The following is a 24,365-nucleotide window of genomic DNA, read 5'->3' on the forward strand; positions in this document are numbered from 1 at the left end:
GCCTGTAAGAACCATGAACAGCCCACTGTGCGTCACATGTGCGTCTTATCTCTCTCTCGCCCTGACTGCGACTGACTTCCTGCCGATGTGGTCAACAAGTTGCTCCAAGGAACTTCAACCAAAGACTCAAATAACAGGCGACCAAAGCGCTACCTCGAGACCGGAGGGAGACGGAGTGTGCCAACAGACAACGATGTGAAAAAAGAGAACGAGTCAACACGGCTCATGAAAGTTATAACTCACTTCAAACACAATTGGTAACAATCACTACCGTTGTCTTACATTGCTATTCATGGCTAAGCTCGATAAAGATCAAATACACTCCTGGAAATTGAAATAAGAACACCGTGAATTCATTGTCCCAGGAAGGGGAAACTTTATTGACACATTCCTGGGGTCAGATACATCACATGATCACACTGACAGAACCACAGGCACATAGACACAGGCAACAGAGCATGCACAATGTCGGCACTAGTACAGTGTATATCCACCTTTCGCAGCAATGCAGGCTGCTATTCTCCCATGGAGAAGATCGTAGAGATGCTGGATGTAGTCCTGTGGAACGGCTTGCCATGCCATTTCCACCTGGCGCCTCAGTTGGACCAGCGTTCGTGCTGGACGTGCAGACCGCGTGAGACGACGCTTCATCCAGTCCCAAACATGCTCAATGGGGGACAGATCCGGAGATCTTGCTGGCCAGGGTAGTTGACTTACACCTTCTAGAGCACGTTGGGTGGCACGGGATACATGCGGACGTGCATTGTCCTGTTGGAACAGCAAGTTCCCTTGCCGGTCTAGGAATGGTAGAACGATGGGTTCGATGACGGTTTGGACGTACCGTGCACTATTCAGTGTCCCCTCGACGATCACCAGTGGTGTACGGCCAGTGTAGGAGATCGCTCCCCACACCATGATGCCGGGTGTTGGCCCTGTGTGCCTCGGTCGTATGCAGTCCTGATTGTGGCGCTCACCTGCACGGCGCCAAACACGCATACGACCATCATTGGCACCAAGGCAGAAGCGACTCTCATCGCTGAAGACGACACGTCTCCATTCGTCCCTCCATTCACGTCTGTCGCGACACCACTGGAGGCGGGCTGCACGATGTTGGGGCGTGAGCGGAAGACGGCCTAACGGTGTGCGGGACCGTAGCCCAGCTTCATGGAGACGGTTGCGAATGGTCCTCGTCGATACCCCAGGAGCAACAGTGTCCCTAATTTGCTGGGAAGTGGCGGTGCGGACCCCTACGGCACTGCGTAGGATCCTACGGTCTTGGCGTGCACCCGTGCGTCGCTGCGGTCCGGTCCCAGGTCGACGGGCACGTGCACCTTCCGCCGACCACTGGCGACAACATCGATGTACTGTGGAGACCTCACGCCCCACGTGTTGAGCAATTCGGCGGTACGTCCACCCGGCCTCCCGCATGCCCACTATACGCCCTCGCTCAAAGTCCGTCAACTGCACATACGGTTCACGTCCACGCTGTCGCGGCATGCTACCAGTGTTAAAGACTGCGATGGAGCTCCGTATGCCACGGCAAACTGGCTGACACTGACGGCGGCGGTGCACAAATGCTGCGCAGCTAGCGCCATTCGACGGCCAACACCGTGGTTCCTGGTGTGTCCGCTGTGCCGTGCGTGTGATCATTGCTTGTACAGCCCTCTCGCAGTGTCCGGAGCAAGTATGGTGGGTCTGACACACCGGTGTCAATGTGTTCTTTTTTCCATTTCCAGGAGTGTATATTGATATGTCGTCACACACTGTTATAAGGATCTGCACACGTCGTCCTCACTGGAATCCATTGGCCGGGGTGGTAGACGCGAACGCCTAACACCTGCACTCCGTTATTTATAATCATTTCTTGCTAAATACGCTTGTCACAACTAGGGTTATCAACTCAAAATTATCAAAAGCAGGAGGTGCTTCCCATAAAGGCTGACGTTTTTTTATAAAAGCTTGACAATTTATTTCAGAATCAATCAATTGTTTATATTTTTCACAATGGGGTAATAAAAATGCTCTAATCTCAATATGAACAGAAAATAATATACTGAAAATCTGCTGTAGTATTAAACAGTGGTATTTAATTGTTACAAACTCAATACAATCACCTTGAAGTAATTTCAGTATTTTTCAGGGTTGTATCCTTTGAAAGCGTGTTTCTCAATAGAATGTACTGCTGAAAGAAAGCTAAATTATTATCTTGACCCATATAGTATTCCTTTGACTGATCTGTCAACAAAAAGTGCTTCTCTTTTGTCTACTGAGCGGTTATGAGAGGAAACACCCGTTCATTAGATGCATTGTCACCAGTAATCGCAAAGAATATTTGGCAAATTTTCAAAAATTTCCGAAAATGTTTCAACATGTTGACGTTTTAAAACAAAGAACACCACTGTTAGAGCTTTCATCCGGCATTGTAAATTCGGCCCAATTCTTGTTGTGGCAGAACTGATCAAAAAACTTCGAATCATCTATTTTCACAACTTCGGTCTGTTAGTACTAAAGACATTGAAGACTGTGATCAAAGCAAGTCTCTGAGTTTAAGCCATTTGAAGCACTTGAATTCTTCCAGTGGCTGCATCTATTTTTCTGGGTATTCAGGACAAGTTACACGTAAAGTAGTTGCATTTTCGATGTACATCTGGCACTCTTTTTCCAAGCTAGCTGCTGAAAAGGAATTCATATCTTGTCTGACGTTGAGAGGTCTGAACTTATTCTCAAGTCTGTTTTTCAGAGAAATTAATACAATTTCTAATAAGTCGTGTACTTCTACAATATAACTGTTTTCCTTTTCGCCAGACATCATATTGCAATGAAAAATGTGCGTGTTCGAGGAGAGAAGGGGAAATATTGCTCCTTAAAGTCGATCTGTAGAAAATTTATAATTCTTGTAGGCAAACATTTCCTATTATGAGAGAGGTAGTAAGATTTAAGTGCTTGGTACAACTGCAGAATCCTTTCTATTGACAGCCATGTAACCTTGGGCTGGTTCTTGAGCTGTTGGTAATTTATGTCCACAGATTAGTAGAAATCTTTCAGTTCCTCCATGCGTACTTCATACAGGTGAAAAATGTCGAATACTTTCAGTACAAAAGATCTTTATCTAAAGGAAGAGAATCAGTTCCATGTTACAAGGCATTATGTAGCGCATGAGTAAGACATCCATCTCCTATTATGCTTCTCGTTCAACCGTAGTTTGAAAGCAGAATACACATATTTTCTCCCCTGTGTGCAAGACCATCGAAGTTAACATTCGCATTGTTGCAAAAAAAAAAAAAAAAAAAAAAAAAGCAATGCATTGAGAATTAGTAAAGTTGTGAAAGTGTCTGTAATATAACTGGCAATATTTTCTGTAGTTTCGTTCAGATAACTTTGTACGTCAAGGGCCAATGAATACCACCGTTTTCGTAATCAAAGCACTGAATTACAACTGGGAACCTTTTCAATGGACATGATTATTTGCATCAGTCCCCTGGTCAAAATATGGAACTTTGTCATTCAAAGTTTTGACAAAAACATCTACAGTGTGAGGTGCAATGATATTACTTATAACGGCTTCTGTTTTAGTTCTTCCACGAGATAAATTCTGTGCAACCTCAGATTTAGGAAATGGTTTTTTATTTAATTTCGTGGTACAGTCCATCGATTAGTACCATTGTCGATGGAAAACCGTATGTATACCAGGGTGGCTTCTATAGATCGAACGTTTTTAACAACAGGCGTATGTTTTTTTCTCACAAAATCGAGCACCGACCCAGATATGGAGTTGGGTCGTAATACAGTTTAATGTTTTTCTGTGCTGAAATGTTCGTGGCCAAGGGCGCCCATACCTGTGGGCAAGGGTGAGGGGCACAGCTATTTTTAGGTCGCCATTCTTTTGCCAAAATATTAAAAGTGCTCTATATCCACAGTTCGTACCACCTTACCCCCTCTCCCCCCCCCTATGAACTATAGTATATGCATTCTTGTCCATAGCACCCTTATATCCATAAACGTGGCTATCAAACACAGCACGCTTAGCTTCAATTACCTGTTCGTCAAATTACAAAGCTTTTAATTTATCAGAGAACCGTTTTCTGCTGTCACTAGTGCTGATCTTAAAAGACGACATGCATCAGACATTAACTAACCAGCTTTTGTTTCAGAGTGTGGAAATACGCTGCTGGCCATTAACATTGCTACACTTAGAAGAAATGCAGATGATAAACGGGTATTCATTGGACAAATATATTATACTAGAGCTGACAGGTAATTACATTTTCACGCAATTTGCGTGCATAGATCCAGAGAAATCAGTACCCAGAACAACCACCTCTGGCCGTAATAACGGCCTTGATACGCCTGGGCATTGAGTCAAACAGAACTTGGATGGCGTGTACAGGTACAGCTGCCCATGCCGCTTCAACACGATACCACAGTTCATCAAGAGTAGTGACTGGCGTATTGTGACGAACCAGTTGCTCGGCCACCATTGACCAGACGTTTTCAATTGCTGAGAGATCTGGAAAATGTGCTGGCCAGGGCAGCAGTCGAACATTTCCTGTATCCATAAAAGCCCGTACAGGAGCTACAACATGCGGTCGTGCATTATCCTGCTGAAATGAAGGGTTTGTCAGGGATTGAATGGAGGGTAGAGCCACGGGTCGTAACACATCTGAAATGTAACGTCCACTGTTCAAAGTGCCGTCAATGCGAACAAGAGGTGACCGAGACATGTAACCAATGGCACCCCACACCATCACTCTGGGTGATACGCCAGTATGGCGATGACGAATACAGGCTTCCAAGTCCGCAGCTCGTGGTCGTGCGGTAGCGTTCTCCCTTCCCGCGCCCGGGTTCGATTCCCGGCGGAGTCAGGGATTTTCTCTGCCTCGTGATGACTGGGTGTTGTGTGCTGTCCTTAGGTTAGTTAGGTTTAAGTAGTTCTAAGTTCTAGGGGACTGATGACCATAGATGTTAAGTCCTATAGTGCTCAGAGCCATTTGAACCATTTGAACCCGGCTTACAATGTGCGTTCACCGCGATTTCGCCAAACACGGATGCGACCATCATGATGCTGTAAACAGAACTTGGATTCATCCGAAAAAATGACGTTTTGCCATTTGTGCACCCAGGTTCGTCGTTGAGTACACCATCGCAGGCGCTCCTGTCTGTGATGCAGCGTCAAGGGTAACCGCAGCCACGGTCTCCGAGCTGATAGTCCATGCTGCTGCAAACGTCGTCGAACTGTTCGTGCAGATGGTTGTTGTCTTGCAAACGTCCCCATCTGTTGACTCAGGGATCGAGACGAGGCTGCATGATCCGTTACAGCCATGCGGATAAGATGCCTGTCATCTCGACTGCTAGTGATACGAGGCCGTTGGGATTCAGCACGGTGTTCCGTATTACGCTCCTGAACCCACCGATTCCATATTTTGTTAACAGTCATTGGATCTCGATCAACGCGAGCAGGAATGTCGCGATACGATAAACCGCAATCGCGATAGGTTACAATCCGATCTTTATTAAAGTCGGAAACGTGATGGTACGCATTTCTCCTCCTTACACGAGGCATCACAACAACGTTTCACCATGCAACGCCGGTCAACTGCTGTTTGTGTTTGAGAAATGGGTTGGAAACTTTCCTCATGTCAGCACATTGTAGGTGTCGCCACCGGCGCCAACCTTGTGCGAACGCTCTGAAAAGCTAATCATTTGCAAATCACAGCATCTTCTCCATGTCGGTTAAATTTCACGTCTGTAGCACGTCATCTTCGTGGTGTAGCAATATTAATGGCCAATAGTGTATTAAAACAGTGCTAGACAAACTACAGCACCTCGAATGTGGATATCGTATACACCGACTGTGAAAATATCGAGACAGTGCTAAACAGACTACAATATCTCGATTGTATATGTTGGCTATGAATGCAACGCTTCTCCAAGAGTTACATGATTGGAAGTGAACCTCGTGATAAAATACGTGTAGCCAACTGTGTGCAGCTTACAATTCAGTCCTATTACGCTACACTAAAATTGGTTAGATCATGAAATGTGACTTCGTTACAAAAAAGGTGGACATTAAAATAGCATGGAAAAGTCAGACATGTCCAGAAGAAGACGGACGGTTGGTAACCCTAGTCACAGCCAGTAAATTGGGTTTTCTGGGGGTCAATTCCTAACACTGGCGGCACGCTCTCAGCCGACACTATGTCATTCCTCCCGCTACGTCATGACAGCCAACACAAATAATACCTGCGTACTCTCTATATCAGGCTGTTTCATCGCTGCCCCGTGAGGTATGCGCACCGGACACTCGCTTGAAGGCAAGTGCAAGTTGAACTGGACTGATCAGGTAATTGTTCATTTCCTTTATTTAACTGACGAGAAGCGTATTTTAGTTTAATAAGACGGAAAAAAGACAGATAAATGCTTATATATTTACTGGATTACCGAAGTGCAGCCGGGAGACATTTATTCTGCATAACTTGCTAATTAGGAACAGTGGCAAAAGGATCTCACACACAGTCAATGACTAGCGACCAAAAATTTTGTAATTCTGTGTACTAGAAAGTGTCTTTATTCACTAGGATGTTTTCTAGTTACTACAAGTTTGAAAAAATTTTGAGTATAATAATGTTTCAACAATGGCAACTTCGAACTTTCTCCACAGCGTGCGTAATCTAGATAGTTGTAATAAAAAACATACCATGCATTAGGATTTAAATATATATTCTGAAATCGCTCTTTCCTTCTCAGGAAACACGACCTTACCGTACCACTGTCCGTGCGGGCCAGACGATTTCCGTGTTCCAGTGAAGTTGGTGGTCTATGGTGGCGGCAGCATAGGTACTGGCTGAGTCTCCCAAGACGGCCAGACCTCTGCAGAGGAAGCAGGCGAAGAGAGTCTCACAACTTGCCACCTTTCGTTCACCCATTCCTGATACTTCGTGTTCTTGTGTGTCGAGAAGACAGAGCTTGAAACCCAAAGAATGCGGCCTGCGTAGGAGATGTCAGCGCACAATGTCTGAGATGAAGGAAGCTCCCACAGTGCAATTTCCAATGATGCTGCTCCATACGTTTACACTCCACGGCCATTGATGTTCAACCTGATGAAGTCAGTTGGATTTTCGGCTGCCCAATAGTGCGTGTTATGCAAATTCACATTAGCGTTGTTAGTAAACGTCGGTCATTGGCAAAGAGCACATGCTGGAAAAACGTAGGGTCGTGTCTCAGCCTCTGAAGGATAAACCGACAAAATTCTGTGCTACGTTCGAAATCACAGTCGTCGAGTGCCTGCCCTAGTGACAGATGATAGGGATGGAAATTCTGTCGACGCAGTCTGTCTGATTCCATATTCCTTGACAATATGTCTGGTATTACTGTGTCGATTCATTAGCGTCGCTTCCAGAACAGCTTCTTCGTGTTCTCTGTCAGTTGCAGTCTTCTTTCTTGTCCTATTCTCGACGTTCAAGCAACCTGTCAGCACTAACGTCTTAATAATCCGTGCAATTGCCTGGCGTGTCAGACATTGGCGGTCCGGATGGACCTATAACGCTGCACTGTATTTAAGGCATTTCTTATACATTCACCATATAGAAGTAGTATCCCCAACTTCTCCTCATTGGTGTACACGTCTGCAGGCAACGAATGTTGAAACAGAAATGAGTGGCCTGCAGTGCAGACAAGTAAACAGACAACTGCGTTGATATTGCGAAATAGCATAGCACGAGAGCTCTGTTTGGCGGTGTTTGTACCGCTACCGCCGATTCCGGCCACCGTGCTCTTAAATTATATGACATTTCTCGAAATTTTCTCGACAGATTTCAATGTCAACATTAACAAACAATATATTACTGTAATGGTCTTCTCAAGAGCTATCAATTCGTGCAATTGCCTCGCGTGTCGGACGTTATGGCAAGTAGAATAATGTTTCAAACTAAACTTAGAAGTCCAGTACGATAATAGTAATTTCATGAATCATAATCAGAATAAGCATCGAAGATTCAACCAACCCCCCGAAAAGAGAACTTTAAGGGGGGTAGGACGTCAGACGGGTCGACTTGGAGCATGAGAGGCATCACAGGACATTTTAATTTCCAGTGTTTACACTTTTACAAATAAATTCATAAAACTTTGTCAGCATCTTCAGGAAGGATTCAGGATTCACACTCATTGCAGTGGAAGTTAGAAAACATAACAAAATAAATTTTTTTACTTGCGAAATTTCATCATTTTGTTCACTTACTAATGGCTGCATTTGTTGCTGTAGGTACACTTTTCTTCATAATTTAGAGAGATTCTTCGATGAATTTTGCACAGCATACATACCATACTCACAGGTGTATGAAACTAGAATTTGTTTAATTTATGAAAAAACGAATGAACTGTTATATTTTATACTTCATGATTATAAAAAAACAAATTTTATAGTTAATTACCTCAATTTTTACCACAGTTTTTAATAGATTTGGAAAATTCTAGAGTTTAAGTATGGTCTGTAAAATGTTCAAGTGTGTGTGAAATCTTATGGGACTTAACTGCTAAGGTCATCAGTCCCTAAGCTTACACACTACTTAACCTAAATTATCCTAAGGACAAACACACACACCCATGCCCGAGGGAGGACTCGAATCTCCACCGGGAGCAGCCGCACAGTCCATGACTGCAGCGCCTGAGACCGCTCGGCTAATCCCGCGCGGCTATGGTTTGTATGCTGTGCAAAATTCATCGAAGAATCTGACTTATTTACGAAGAAAAGTGTACCTACAGCAACAAATGCAGCCATTAGTAAGTGAAAAAAATGATGAAATTTCACATCTAAAAAAAAATTATTTCGTTAAGTTTTCGAACTTCCACTGCTATGGGGGTGAATTCTGAATCCTTCCTGGCCGTGCTGGTGAAGTTTTATGAATTTATTTGTAAAAGTATAGACAGTGGAAATTAAAATGTCCTGTGGTGCCTCTCCTGCTCCAAGTCGCTCCGTTTGACGTCCTACCTCCCTTAAGCAAAACACAATTTTTTAAAAATATTATTAAATCAAAATTACTGCGGAGAAAAACTTTTAGGCAATTGTTTATCAAACCTCCGGCCCGATGGGCTCAATAAAATCAGAACTCCTTAACTATTTTACTTAAAAAGTGTATGACTTACGGACTACAATTTAAAGAGGAAGCGCCTTCTCAACGACACGCAAATATGTCAGTTATAGGGCCAATCCGTTATGGCACCCTTCAGAGGGCGTAGGCCCTCCTGACAGCGGCAGTGCCTGAGGCAGCGTCCGACACGACACAGACAAAATTATGCCCCACTCCGCAAGAATGGTTGCAGCCGGCAGCAGCGGCGAGGAGGCTGAACGGACAGCACGATGTCACAGGACAGTACACGGCCGCTCCCAGTCATAAACCGCCGACGAGCAGCGTCAGCTTCCACTGCGGACACTACCAACCACGATCCCGCCGGGCCAAGTTGACATCGCGCCCCGCAGTCCCACTCAGCCGTGCCACATCTCTGCGTCGCGATAAGCCAAAAGCGACCCCACATTGCTCCAGCGCTGGCTGCCAGCTCCGACCACAATATCCTAAGCGCTATCGGCATATGGGTTTACTGCCCTCTCTTGGTCGCCCCTGTAGCTCTCTGTCAAGCCTCACTGAAAACCGACCGACCTCTTGACGTCTTAGATCGCTTCGCGCAGTCAGTCACGCCAGAGCAAAATCAAGCCAAATGGAAAAGCCTACACATTGCCAGCGTCAAAGATAAAGAAAAGCCTCTACGGCTCACATTCTGTGGTCCAACATCCCATCCGAAATACTTCGGACAGCAAAACAGCAACCTCTACTGCTGCTACATACTGTCATGGATGTAGATGGTCATCACACATCCGGAACGCGAACATAGTACGCAATTAACACATGTTACACTCTCAAGTGCAAATTGAAAGTGTTTCTTTCAATAGTTTGTTCGTTATTCCTCTCCCAAATGTCCTTAAAAATGTTTCCACAAAGTTTCATTATCCTCCGACCACGCGTTTATTGTCGGAGTACTCTGAAGGAATTAAAACCACACTGTATTCGCCACTCTTCCAAGGTGAGGGTTACATCGTTGGGCCAACTCCTGGCGTTTCTAAAACATAATCCCGCGACTCAAGATCTTAGTCAAAAGCTTCGGAAAAATAATAGGACTCGATCATCACGGATACGGCTATGGGAATGGTCTACATTTATAACGACTTAGACTGTGCAGGGTTTAGTCACAAAGAAAAGAATACCAGGACCTAGGAAGGTTGAGGTAGACATGTGTGTTCTCAGTGAAGCAACGTCATGAGGAAGGGAAATGAGAAATAGTATATTACCTCCCTGCCTGGCTAGCCACGCGGTCTGACGCGCTGTTTCCCGATCTGGTAGGCGTGGCGGTCTCCGGCGCGAATCCGCCCGGCGGATTAGTGTTGAGGTTCGGTGTGCCGGCCAGCCTGTGGATCGTTTTTAAGACGGTTTTCCATATGCTTCAGCGAATGCAGGCTGGTTCCCCCTACTCCACCTCAGTTATACTATGTCGGCGATTGATGGGCAAACACTGTCTCCGCGTACGCGTTCACCATAATTACTCTACCACGCCAGCATTTAGGGTTACACTCGTCTGGTGCCCACTGGGGGCCGAAGTGCACAATAACCCTGGGTTCGGTGTGGGGCGGCGGTTGTGTGGGTGGACTGCTGTGGCCTGTTGTGGGGTTGTGAACCACTGAGGGCTGTGGTGGGACGAAGCCTCGCTGTAGTTTCTACGTCCTCGGTTTAGCACACAATACACAAATTACCTTTTTTTACAGTGGCGTTAAAAAGGAGGAAAGGGCCAAAAGAGGGCTTTCAGCAGCCTGCTGTAAGAAACATAGAAGTAGTATCAAATGTGCTGTGGAAATTAACGATATGCTCATGACTGTGTAAGACACAAAAATGGGCAAAAAATTATTATTATCGGTGTTTATGCATCTGCAAATGACGCTGACAGTAAATTCAAAGATGAGTTTTATGAAAAATTAACAAAGGTATTAGATAGCATAACTGACCAGAAAGAAAAATTTTAATGGAAAATTTTAATGAAAAAGTAATGTTAGCTACCGATAGGTGCTAGGACGGTAGTAACATGTGACGGGCAAAGACAATGAAGAAGCAAACATTTGAATAAATTGAAACAAGAGTCTGTACAATTTCTTTGTAGTTATGGTTACCACACTAGTAGAAAGATATGGACGACACAGTAAATAACAGTGGGGAGAGGTTAGAGGATGTAAGTACGACAACTTCCTTGAAGATTTTAAATGGTTTCTTTCCTTTTAAGGAGATATACAAGCATATGTAGGAGAATGTTTTCAGAAATATCAGATCAATAATAGGCTATATTTTCAAAATAAATATTCCAACATAACAACAAATGATGTTAGAGCCGACAATGGTGCAAATGTTGTTCAGACCACTTCTTATTAGGTGCCAGGGCGGTAGTAACATGCGAGGGGCAAAGACAAAGTAATTAAGCAAACATTCGAATAATCTGAAACAAGGGTCTACGCAATTTATTTATAAATTATGTGTTTATAAATTATGGTTAACAAACTCAGACATCTAATTCCAACAAATTAAGAAGAAATATATGAAACAGCATTTGAAGCACTGGGGCAGCAAAAGAAGAAGGAAAGTCACCCCTCCCACAACGGTGGACTCAAAGTATTGGAGAAAAGTTAAATCTAAAAATGAAGTTGTATAATAATTGGTTGAGAACAAAGGACACACAGGATTGAGCATTGTATGTTAGAATGAATAGAGAAGTGAAAAATGACATTTGTAAAAGGAATAATGAAATTTGGGAGGATAAATGCAATTAAGTTGATTGATGTATGCTGGGCACAAAAGTGGCGACGGCATGGAAAGTGGTAGCAGGGCTGAGGAAAGAGATTAAAGAAAGAGTAAACGTACCAAATATCAGTCCGGTAGAGAGGGAGAAGCACTTTAAAGATACGTAAAGGAAGAACGAATAGAGTGCCAGGAAACAGTGTGGAAATAAGTGTTGAGAAGAGGTAGGGAAAGTAACCAAAAAAATTTGGAGAAGGCGGCTACAGAAATGAAAGTGGGTACATCATCAGTGCCTGAGAATGTACCACTGGAGTTAGCAAGGTATGGACCAATTATTCTGTGTGCATATCTAATCAAGTTATTTAATAATTGTGGATGGTATGGGCAGGAAATTCCAGGGGAGTGGAACTTACCGTATTTAAACCTTGCACAAAAAAACTGAAGCAGGGATGCGAGTAGCAATTATCGTGGCATATGTTTCATAAGTTCAATTAGCAGGCTGTAAGGAGGATTTTAAAATCAAGAATGAAGAAGATCATAACTGAAGTGAAAGAACAAAATGGCTTTTGTACCCTAAGGTACATAACGGAGAAGAGATTGAAAAGCAATCTCAGCTGTCATTTGGTCTTCATAGATCTTAAGAACGCGTATGACACAGTGCCACTTAAATTATTGCTTTAGATGCTGTGAGCTGTGGTCAGGTGAATCGCTAAAAATTTATGGAGATAATTTTGAGAAGACGGAATATGTATGTTGCGCAGAGGAGGGAAGTAACTCGGACATTGGCAGACATCATACTAAAGTGTGTAAAGGGTTTAATTTTCTGGGCAGTAGCCTATCTCGTGAAGGAAGATGTGAAGAGGATATCCAACAACGGCTCAGGCATGGAAGGGCGGCTATCCGAAAGTTAAATCATAATATTAATGAAAAATGAGTTTAAAGGTTAAAATTCGATTGTACAACTCCATCTTGGAGCCAATAATAAGTTATGGAGATGATAGGAGCTTCCAGAAAGAAATAAAAAGAGGCTTACAGCATTAGAAATAGACCATATGAGAAGAGCAAATAGAATTTCCTGTCTTGGCTGCGTAAGAAATGACGAAATAAGAGAAAGAACTCAGACCGACTCTAATATAATGGACAGAATAGAGGAAAGACAGGAATGAGGGTCATGGCATGTCAAAATAATCAGAAAAATGGTCAGAGAGAGCAATATCATAGCAACATGCTGGAAGGGAAAGAAGAGGAAGACCACGAAAAGGGTGGCTAATGGTTATCCAAACACGAGGGGGTAAGAGGATGAGCGAAAATGAAGAGATCGAAGCACTGGGCAACAGAGGTACGGGATGCGGCTGCAGACTCTAAAAAAATGGCTCTGAGCACTATGGGACTTAACATATGAGGTCATCAGTCCCCTAGAACTTAGAACTACTTAAACCTAACTAACCTAAGGACATCACACACATCCATGCCCAAGGCAGGATTCGAACCTGCGACCGTAGCGGTCGCGCGGTTCCAGACTGAAGCGCCTAGAACCGCTCGGCCACAACGGCCGGCCTGCAGACTCTGCGAGAACAAGAAGAGAGTAGCACTTTAAGGGCTGATACACATACATAACGGAATAGTACTCGTCCTTTATTGAAATATTACGGAGGTACTGATAACATCATATCATAATGTCTACAAAATCAAAAGAGCTGCATTCATGTGAAACTACGGACTCCTGGAAATCGTTTTAGCAGGTCTTACAAGTGTACACGAGAGCAAACATCGATTTACGTCTTCGGCAGTTTATGTTGCATGGAAACGCAATTAGTGTACTGTTTTCCGCCCTTCTTTTTCCATTGGAGTTGGAAAGGATGGAAATATTAGCGGTAACAAAAGAACCCTCCACCATATACCGTACGGTGCTTGGCACAGTACAGCTGTAGACGCGAAAGGTGTTCACGCAATCCATACTCTCTTCGTCCAACTGAGAACAACGTTAAAGGTGCTGTAATGATATAAGCGGACGTGTCGCAGTTTTCAGAGAGATCTTTGTCACCACTGAAAGGAATGGTAACAAATAAGATCTGTGAAACCATTTTGGTGAGATCTTTCTGTAGTTTTTAAGATACGTGTTTGCATAAAAAAAGTAAAGTACGTTGACTCTGCCGGCTTGAGTAACATATATATTATGTTTGTTTTTAAATTACGCTAGTCAAACACGTGTTGATGCTGCTGCGACATTGAGTGCTTGTTGTATTTATTTACATTCACATGAGGGGTGTGTATGATAATCAGCTTTAGTTGGCACAGAATACTTTTTTTCTGTATGTTATTTGCAATTTTGATTTAACTAATATTAAATGTTGTCTACTTGAATTAAAAACATGCAATAATGTCAATTTTTACGAGGGTTTTCGTGGATGTTCACGTCTATTACTTTCTTTTTGTTTTAAATATGGTACAATTAGGTAATGTTTTATTCTCTTTTTGCGTTTGACGTTTTCCAAATTTGTCGATCCTATCCTATATTTAATATTCAAAAACATATGTGTCAAGGTAAAAGTATGTTATATTCATTCTTGTTGCTGGTTTCATTGTAGCCAAAATCTCACTATGTATGTAAGTAATAAAGGAAACAGGCTAGATGACAATACTAGGTCGTGGCTTAAGTACAATAAGCAGATGCTCCACAGAAACAAAACGCAGTGTATACAATATCTGACTCATAAACCGGGGAAAGGCAGAATTTTATTGTCACAGGGTGACTAAATACTTATTGAAGAAGATCTTAAATTCTTGTACCTGACGTTAGATGAAAAGCTGTCTTCGCAGTATCACATTCATGGCCTCGTGCAGAAATTAAATACTGCTGTCATTACTTTCTTGTAATTGCAAGCACCGGAACGAAGACGAAGAACACGAGACCAGAGAAGGCGGTGAAACGACGTCGTAGTAAAGATCCTTAACAGTTGCTTGTGTGGACTTGTCTACAGCGAAGAACATAACTGTCTGCACGTAGCCCATCGTTTGCGACTACTGCTTGTAAACTTCCAAGTTAAGTATTGTCAATCTGCTTTATAGAAATAAAACTACTAACGTTATTTGCTTGAATTGCTGTATAGCATTCCGAGAACGCAGCATCCTTTAGGCACCCTATAAGCGATGTGTGGGCAAGATCCAACATCTGGCTACGAGGTGTTACAAACAAACCCCGTGCCTGACGACAACGGCATTTTGTGTATATTGTGCTGGCGCCTCAATTCTCTCTTGTCTTTACTTTGCAGGCGCGCTCGCTTTGCTTTAACAGTTTCTTGTCGTTTTTGCTACTCAGTGTTTTCAGGTGGGCGTTGAGGAATATTTCTTTGATTTTGTCGTTATTTAGATTTCTTGCCTTGTCTATTTGTTGCATTTGTGTCTTCCAACATGACCCCCTAACCTGTCCTGCCCCCTGCTCAGGCGCCACAGCCGCAAGCGTTAGATGCCACACAGCTATTGCAGATGTTTCAGTTTCAGACGCAGCAAGTCTTAGCACTACTCAACACGAGCAGCAGCTACTCGCCAACGCTGCGCACCCGACGGAACAAGCACCGCCTACTACAGCTGCTATACCACCTTTTCGACAGTTTTGCGAACAAGTTCGCAACAGTTTGAGGAACATTTACTTGCCAACAATGTTGCAAGTACTGTGAAACTTCCCTACCTCTTATCCATGATAGAAAGTGCAGTGTTCAGATTAATTCAAAAACTCTTTCCTAACGCCCCTCTGAGTGAACTATCGTACGACCAAGTTGTACTGTTTCTAACAAACTATTACGACCAATACGTGAATGTGGTAGCAGCTAGGTATCAATTCTTTAATTGCAAAATCGGTCAGAACAAACTAATCGCGAGTAGGTAACAGATTTACGAGGTATGACAAGGAAATGCAAATTCAGATGTGCTTGCAGTGCTTTATATTCAGATGTTATGTTACGTAATGTGATCGTGTACAATGTGCCTGATGTCAAACTCAGAAAACAAATTTCGAAACAGTCCGATCCATCATTTGAGCAGGTAGTGCAAATACTAGATCAGTACGATTCCGGTGATGTGTCGGCTCATACATCTGAGCACCCAGCCATCTGCCAGATTGAATCCCTTGATTTCGATCGCCCCATTCCGCACTGTTGGCGTGCTCTAGCCACGCCGAGTAAACACCATTCCACGCCCCATAAGCAGTTCGCTAAACAGGCGGATAAACAGGCTAATGAATTAAGTCGTGTCCTAGGCGTTATTTACGGCACTAGCGCCAAGACTGCCCCTCCAGACAAGCTCAGTGTTACGCATGTGGTAGGAAAGGACATGTGCAATCCGTATGTTTGCAACAGAACAATTATAAGAATTCGGCCCACTCACAAAACACTAGTCACAAGGCCCTTGTCATTAATGCAGTATCTTCCAAGTCTTCTTTGTGAGAAACGTCTGTCACATTGCTAAATCGTTACACATATGAACTGTTAGGCTCCCTGTGCCCACAACTGATGGCTTATAATGGACAAGACATTCTCATTCTCAGAACATGTACTTTTCCTGCCATGTGTCGCTCACATACGCGAACAGTGAGTTTTACAGTGTTACAATCACGCGAGTGTCAGAACATATTTGATCTTGATTCTTTTGATTTGTTTGGCTTTAACATTCAGGACAATGTGCTGTCAGTGTCTGCATTCAATGCAAAAGACAGTGTAGATAGATTGCTAAAAGAATTCCTGGAACTCTTTTTTGAAGGTTTAAGCAAAGCTAACAATTTTGTTCGACATATTACGTTGAAAGACAATGCTCAGCCGAAATTTTGCCTGTTCCCATTGCATTACGGCACAAAGTAGCTTTTGAACTTGAAGAATTGCAGGATAATGGAGTTAATGCGCCCATACAAGCTAGTCAATGGGCAAGTCCACTGATTTTGCTCCCCAAACCTTCAGGTCGCATTCGCCTCTGTGTTGACTTTAAGTCTATAGTCAACCCACAAACTGTCATTGATACATATCCATTGCCACCATCAGAGGATCTCATGGACAAATTATGCGCTGGGAGCTATTTTTCTGAAACTGATTTGCGTGACAATCTTCAAATATCGCTCGATTAAGAATCTCAAAAAGTGTGTGTAGTAAATACTCATTTGAGCTTGTTTAAATATTTGCGTTTGCATTTTGGAAGTGCTTCCGAACCCGCCACTTTCCAACGGTATTTGGAACAGCTGACTGCAGAAATGTCAAACTGTTCGAACTATGGGGACGATATTGTCGTAGCGGGTCGTACTCCTGAAGAACATATTGCAAATTTACGTGCTTTGTTTCGTGTGTTGTTTGAAGAAGGACTAAAGTGTAGACTGGACAAGTGTGTTTTTTTTTAAGCCTGAGTTGCAGTATTTTGATCATATCATAAACAGTCAAGATGTATATCCTCTGCAGTCGCATTTGTTAGCCATACGAGATTTGCCAGTTCCCCGCAATATCACAGAATTGCAGTCAGTTTTAGGGAAAATGAACTATTATATTCGGTTCATACTCCATTGCATCACTTGCGTCGCAAGAATGCCCTCTTTGTTTGGACAGATGAGTGCCAAGTAGCTTTTCAGAAACTTAAAAGATTCATTGCTCAGTAATCGATGCTTTGTTCACTTTTATCCTGACAAACCAGTCGTAATGCAAGTTGATGCTTCCTCTTACGGAATCGGTGCAGGGCTTTTGCACGGAATTGGTGATGAAGACAGACGTATCGCTTTGTCCAAAGCTAAGTGTAACCGTTCACAGATTCAAAAAGAGGTTGGCTATTGTGTATGGTGTGAGGTAGAAAATTCTTCTTAGTAACGGTTCACAAGCCTCTGCAGTCTTTGTTTCATCCGACGAAACCGGTTCCTGTACGAACTGCCTAAAAATTGAAAAGATGGGCTTTGTTGTTGTCTCAATACCAGTAATAGATTGTGTATCTTCCGACAGATAAACATAGTAATGCAGACGCACTTTCACATCTTCCGATTGGCCCTGACACAGTCTTTGACGCTTCTGATGCATCTTGTCACATAGGTACTCACTGTTCTGAATTGCTTCAATCTTTTCCGCTGAACTACAAGATAATTGCACAGGCCACGGAAGATGATCCAGATTTGAATACTTTGCTCAACTACATTCGCACATCTTGGCCTCGTTCCTTGCACTGCAGAAAGAAATCTGTCGTGCGCCGATGTTTTGCATGTCGGCATAGCCTCAGTGTGCAGAAAGGTGTGATTCTTGTTCAGAATGATACTGGACAGTCACGAGTGTCGATCCCTGAAGCTTTGCAGAAAGAAGTATTGCAGTTACTTCACCAAGGACACTGGGGGATTGTTCGTACGAAACAATTACCGTGTCGACACTGTACTTGGCAGGGTATGGACACCCAAATAGAACAGATGACGTCACAGCGGAAAATCAGTGCGCTACGCCACAAAAATACTCTGTAATCGCAATAGCCACGGCAAAGTGTGCACATAGACTATGCGGGCTTTTTTGGAACACTCGGTGGTTGATTTTGGTTGACTCATATAGCAAGTTTACTTTTGATGCGCCAATGAACTCGACAAGGTCACGTAGCACAATTCAGTTGTTGTCACTGATATTTTGCCTCGAAGGCTTACCTGAAGTAATAGTGTCGGACAACGGCCCTTAGTTCACTTCACATGAATTGAAACATTCTGTGAGTGCAATGGGCGTACAGCATCTAACTATTGCACCATTCCATCCACAGTCAAACGGTGAAGCGGAACGTTTTGTCAGAACATTCAAGCAGCAGATGGATGAACTTCGCTCCGCACACACCACACAAGCATTGCAACTGTTTCTCGCCTCGTATCGTTCGCACCCACGAGATGGACCATCGCCGGCCGAACTGCTTCACGGTCGCCGCCATCGCACACTGCTCCACCTGCTCCAGGCCCTTCAGCATCCGCGCCGAAGGAAGGCCGCAAGTATCGCTTCGCGCCGCATGGTATTGTCTTTTACAGGGTTTTCAGCGGCAGCAGACGGCGGGCGCGGAGCGAGATAGTCCGTCGACTTGGCCCTTGCATGTATCTTCTTTCAGCTCCAGATGGTTTGCAGCGCCGCCATCAAAATCAGCTTCGCCTCTGTCATGTACACGATAATCTTTCAGTCTCTCCTCCCCGAGATCCGCGGGTCCAGAGGACAGCGCAGCCACAGCAGCCGCCAGAGGGTATCATCACGACACCGTGGGACGATCCCATGGAGACAGAAGCTTCACCTCCTTCGCTGGAGCTGGAACCGCCCACACTGCAGCAGTCTCCGTCTTCATCGTCTGGTCCATGGCAGCAGGAGGTGGACGCTTACCCTTCTGATACGGCCAGAAGCTTGAAGTCCCCTGCAGCCACAGCTTCCGGCCCGATGTTGCTCCCACATTCCTGCATCGCCCGCTATGGCCGCACTCTCTACACGACGACTGTCCGTCACTTTGGGGGGAGAGGTGTGTTATGACGTAACCACAAGCGCCGGAATGAAAACCAAGAACGCAAGACCAGAGAAGGCGGTGAAACGACGTCGGCCAATGGTGTACGGAATAGAACAGCGACACGACAGGAGCGCCCTCAATCTGAAGTGAATATAAGCGGCGCTCCTGCCAGTTTCGGCCGCTCCGATCGGCTCCGTATACGGACATTAGTGGAACGTATTCATGGAGCGTGCTACAAGAACAGATAGTAGTGATCCTTAACAGTTGCTTGTCTGGACTTGTCTATACCGACGAACGTAAGTGTTTGCATGTCGCCCATCGTTTGCGACTACTACTTGTAAATCTCAAGTTAAGTATTGTCAATCTGTTTTACAGAAATAAACCTACTAATATGTCATTTGCTTGAATTGTTGTATAGTATTCCGAGAATGCAGCATCCTTTAGGCACCCTATAAGCGACGAGTCGGCGAGATCCAACAATTAGTACGAGGTGCATTCAAGTTCTAAGGCCTCCGAATTTTTTTCTAATTAACTACTCACCCGAAATCGATGAAACTGGCGTTACTTCTCGATGTAATCGCCCTGCAGACGTACAAATTTTTCACAACGCTGACGCCATGATTCCATGGCAGCGGCGAAGGCTTCTTTAGGAGTCTGTTTTGACCACTGGAAAATCGCTGAGGCAACAGCAGCACGGCTGGTGAATGTGCGGCCACGGAGAGTGTCTTTCATTGTTGGAAAAATCCAAAAGTCACTAGAAGCCAGGTCAGGTGAGTAGGGAGCATGAGGAATCACTTCAAAGTTGTTATCACGAAGAAACTGTTGTGTAACGTTAGCTCGATGTGCGGGTGCGTTGTCTTGGTGAAACAGCACACGTGCAGCCCTTCCCGGACGTTTTTGTTGCAGTGCAGGAAGGAATTTGTTCTTCAAAACATTTTCGTAGGATGCACCTGTTACCGTAGTGCCCTTTGGAATGCAATGGGTAAGGATTAGCCCTCGCTGTCCCAGAACATCGACACCATCATTTTTTCAGCACTGGCGGTTACCCGAAATTTTTTTGGTGGCGGTGAATCTGTGTGCTTCCATTGAGCTGACTGGGGCTTAGTTTCTGGATTGAAAAATGGCATCCACGTCTCATCCATTGTCACAACCGATGAAAAGAAAGTCCCATTCATGCTGTCATTGCGCGTCAACATTGCTTGGCAACATGCCACACGGGCAGCCATGTGGTCGTCCGTCAGCATTCGTGGTATCCACCTGGATGACACTTTTCACATTTTCAGGTCGTCATGCAGGATTGTGTGCACAGAACCCACAGAAATGCCAACTCTGCAGGCGATCTTTCAACAGTCATTCGGCGATCCCCCAAAACAATTCTCTCCACTTTCTCGATCATGTCGTCAGACCGGCTTGTGCGAGCCCGAGGTTGTTTCGGTTTGTTGTCACACGATGTACTGCCTTCATTAAACTGTCGCACCCACGAACGCACTTTCGACACATCCATAACTCCATCACCACATGTCTCCTTCAACTATCGATGAATTTCAATTGGTTTCACACCACGCAAATTCATAAAACGAATGATTGCACGCTGTTCAAGTAAGGAAAACGTCGCAATTTTAAGTATTTAAAACAGTTCTCATTCTCGCCGCTGGCGGTAAAATTCCATCTGCCGAACGGTGCTGCCATCTCTGGGACATATTAACAATGAAAGCGGCCTCATTTTAAAACAATGCGCATGTTTCTATCTCTTTCCAGTCCGGAGAAAAAAAATCGGAGGCCTTAGAACCTGAATGCACCTCGTACAAGAATAATGTTTGCACTCCATAACAATGACACTGAAAGCGTGCTTATTTGGCACATCTGAATCTGTTATACCCTATGATGGCATATTTTTAAGTAACTATGTGCATTCACAAGAAATGTTCTTTGACCAGAAAAGAGCAGTCGCAACGATCTACGGTGTCAGTTCGCGAAGATTATGTAAGCCAGTTGTTCAAGCGTCTCGGCATTCTAACACCTCCATAAATGTACCACGGAATTTGTGGTTAATGATACGGAATCATTCCAAAGGAACTGTCACATTCACTTTCTCAGCTCTAGAGGAAGAAGTGATTTTCCCTTGGATAAAATTACTTTAACGTTTCACAGAAAGGTGAGTACTCTGCAGAATTAATTGTCTTCCAACGAACCTGAAAAACCTGAATGGTAAAGTTCAGATTTTCAAATCTTCATTCAAAAGGCTATTTTTTTTCTGTGTATATGTAAGTCAGAGCCCTGCACTGTAACGTCTTACCTATTACTGTTGGTAATTGTTTTGTTTCCAGATTTTGTTTAAAATTTATGTAGGCTTCTGTTTCTTATCATTTTTTGTGAGTTTTGTAGTGAATAGTCCCTCAATGACGTATCCTTCGCTCGTTTAATCGTCTGATCTTTAAACTTGCGTGCAGTGTCTTTTTATGATATTCGGTGGCATTTAAATTTCTCGTTTTAATTGCTAATAAATACTGTTGCTGTCAAAACCAACTGCAACAATTCTGTTCGAATATATATACTCACGGTAATTTGTCAGATTTATTGCAAACCACCATTAACCTGGATGTGATTTATATGTGTTTTGTAATTTGCGGTAACATTTTCCCTGCGCTATTATGGAACCAATATGTGTTACGAATTCCGCAGTGCGACACTGCTGTTTATTGTATATTTGGCTGGAAAAAGAGATTTTATTCACCGGAGATACTTAATGTATTGGTGTGGCAAACGTAAGGACGAAAGTAATTTTCTCATGATTTGTCACTACCAAATAACATTGCTCGATGAAACTTGGACCATACATAGTAAGAACTGATACGAGGGGAGTTTGAAAAGTCTGTGCAAAAATAAAAACTACTTACATGTTTGAGGTAAACCTTTTATAATTTTTCGACATAGTTTCCTTTTAGACTTATACACTTCGTCCAACGCTGTTCTAATTTGTTCATCCCTTCCGAATAATAGGAATTGTCCAAGTCCGCAAAATAGCTATTAGTTGCTGCAATCACCTCCTCATTTGAATAAAGTCTTGTCCTGCCAGCCATTTCTTCAAATTCGGGAACAAATAGTAGTTCGAGGGAGCCAAGTCAGGAGAATAGGGGGGGGATGTGAAACGAATTGGAATCCTATTTCCATTAATTTGCGACTACAACTGCTGAGGTGTGTGCTGGTGCATTGTCATGATGGAAAAGGACTTTTTTGCCGTCCAATGACCGGTGTTTTTCTTGCAGCTCGGTTTTCAAACGGTCCAATAACGACGAATAGTTTTACCCTTTTCCAGATAGTCGATGAGGATTATCCCTTGCGAATCCCAAAAGACAGTCGCCATAAACTTTCTGACCGAAGGAATGGTCTTCGCCGTTTTTGGTGCAGGTTCTCCCTTGGTCACCCATTGTTTAGATTGTTCTTTGGTCTCACGAGTATAGTAATGTATCCATGTTTCATCTAAAGTGACGAAACGACTCTTAAAGTCTTGCGGATTCTTCCTGAACAGCTGCAAACCATCCTTGCAACACTTCACACGATTCCGTTTTTGGTCAAGCGTAAGAAATCGCGGAACCCATCTTGCGGTTAGCTTTCTCATGTCCATATATTTATGCAAAATATTATGTACCCGTTAATTCGAGATGCCCACAGCACTAGCAATCTCACGCACCTTAACTCTTCTGTCATCCATCGCCATATCATGGATTTTATCAATGATTTCTGGAGTCGTAACCTCCACAGCGCGTCCAGGACGTTCAACATCACTTGTGCCCATATGGCCACTCAGAAAAGTTTGAAACCACTCATAAACTGTTCTAATCGAAGGTGCAGAGTCACCGTAATGTCTATCAAGCTTCTCTTTAGTCTCCTGAGGCGTTTTGCCTTCCATAAAGTAATGTTTAATCACCACACGAAATTCTTTTCGTCCATTTTTCGACAACCGTTAGACTTCCTTGATTCACACGAATGCCAAACACAAAGAAATAGACCAATATGGCTGAAACTTGGTGTGTTCTTTCCAAATATACTACTAACTAAACATGACCTCGATACGCGCCGGTGGTGCCATCTCTCGGACTTTGCACGGATTTTTCAAACGCCCCTCGTACAGTGTAGTATACGAGGTAACTGAAATAAATACGCGTTGAGACGAAAAGGAATGACACTTTTATTCAAAGATAGTTATTACACTGTATTCACCACGATTCATGATGGTCCCCTGGATATTACAAGGTTCTTAACAGGGCAGAGAGAGTGTTCTGCAGCGTGCTCCAATGCTGGCCACAAAAAGACTGGTAAGGAGTTCCAGTGGTTCCTCCATCAGCGCTGTTGACAACTGTTGGATGGTTGTTGGTGCATGTGGGCGTCCCACGCCTCAGCGATGGTATTTAAGTCGGATTTCTGGCAGGCCAGTCCATTCGCCTAATATCCTCTCGTTCCAAGAGCTCTTCCACCGGCACTGTTTGAAGGGGTCGCTCTATCGCCATGCATGATAATTGCAGTCAGAGCCGAATGCACCCCTGAAAAGACTCACACGGAGAAGGAATGTCACAATTACGTTGACCAGTGAGTGTATAGTGTTCAAATATCTGGAGATCACGCAGCATTATGCTCTCGCACTTTCATTCATTTTTTATGTTATTTCATCTATCAGTTTAATAAGCCACGGCTGCAAAATACTAACACGAATTCTTTACAGACGAATGGAAAAACTGGTAGAAGCCGACCTCGGGGAAGATCAGTTTGGATTCCGAAGACATGTGGGAACACGTGAGGCTATACTGACCCTACAACTTATCTTAGAAAATAGATTAAGGAAAGGCAAACCTACGTTTCTAGCATTTGTAGGCTTAAAGAAAGCTTTTGACAATGTTGACTGGAATACTCTCTTTCAAATTCTGAAGGTGGCAGGGGTAAAATACAGGGAGCGAAAGACTATTTACAATTTGTACAGAAACCAGATGGCAGTTATAAGAGTTGAGGGTCATGAAAGGGAAGCAGTGGTTGGGAAGGGAGTAAGACAGGGTTGTAGCCTATCCCCGATGTTATTCA

Source organism: Schistocerca cancellata, chromosome 1, assembly GCF_023864275.1.
Source record: "Schistocerca cancellata isolate TAMUIC-IGC-003103 chromosome 1, iqSchCanc2.1, whole genome shotgun sequence".
Classification (NCBI taxonomy): Eukaryota; Metazoa; Arthropoda; class Insecta; order Orthoptera; family Acrididae; genus Schistocerca; species Schistocerca cancellata.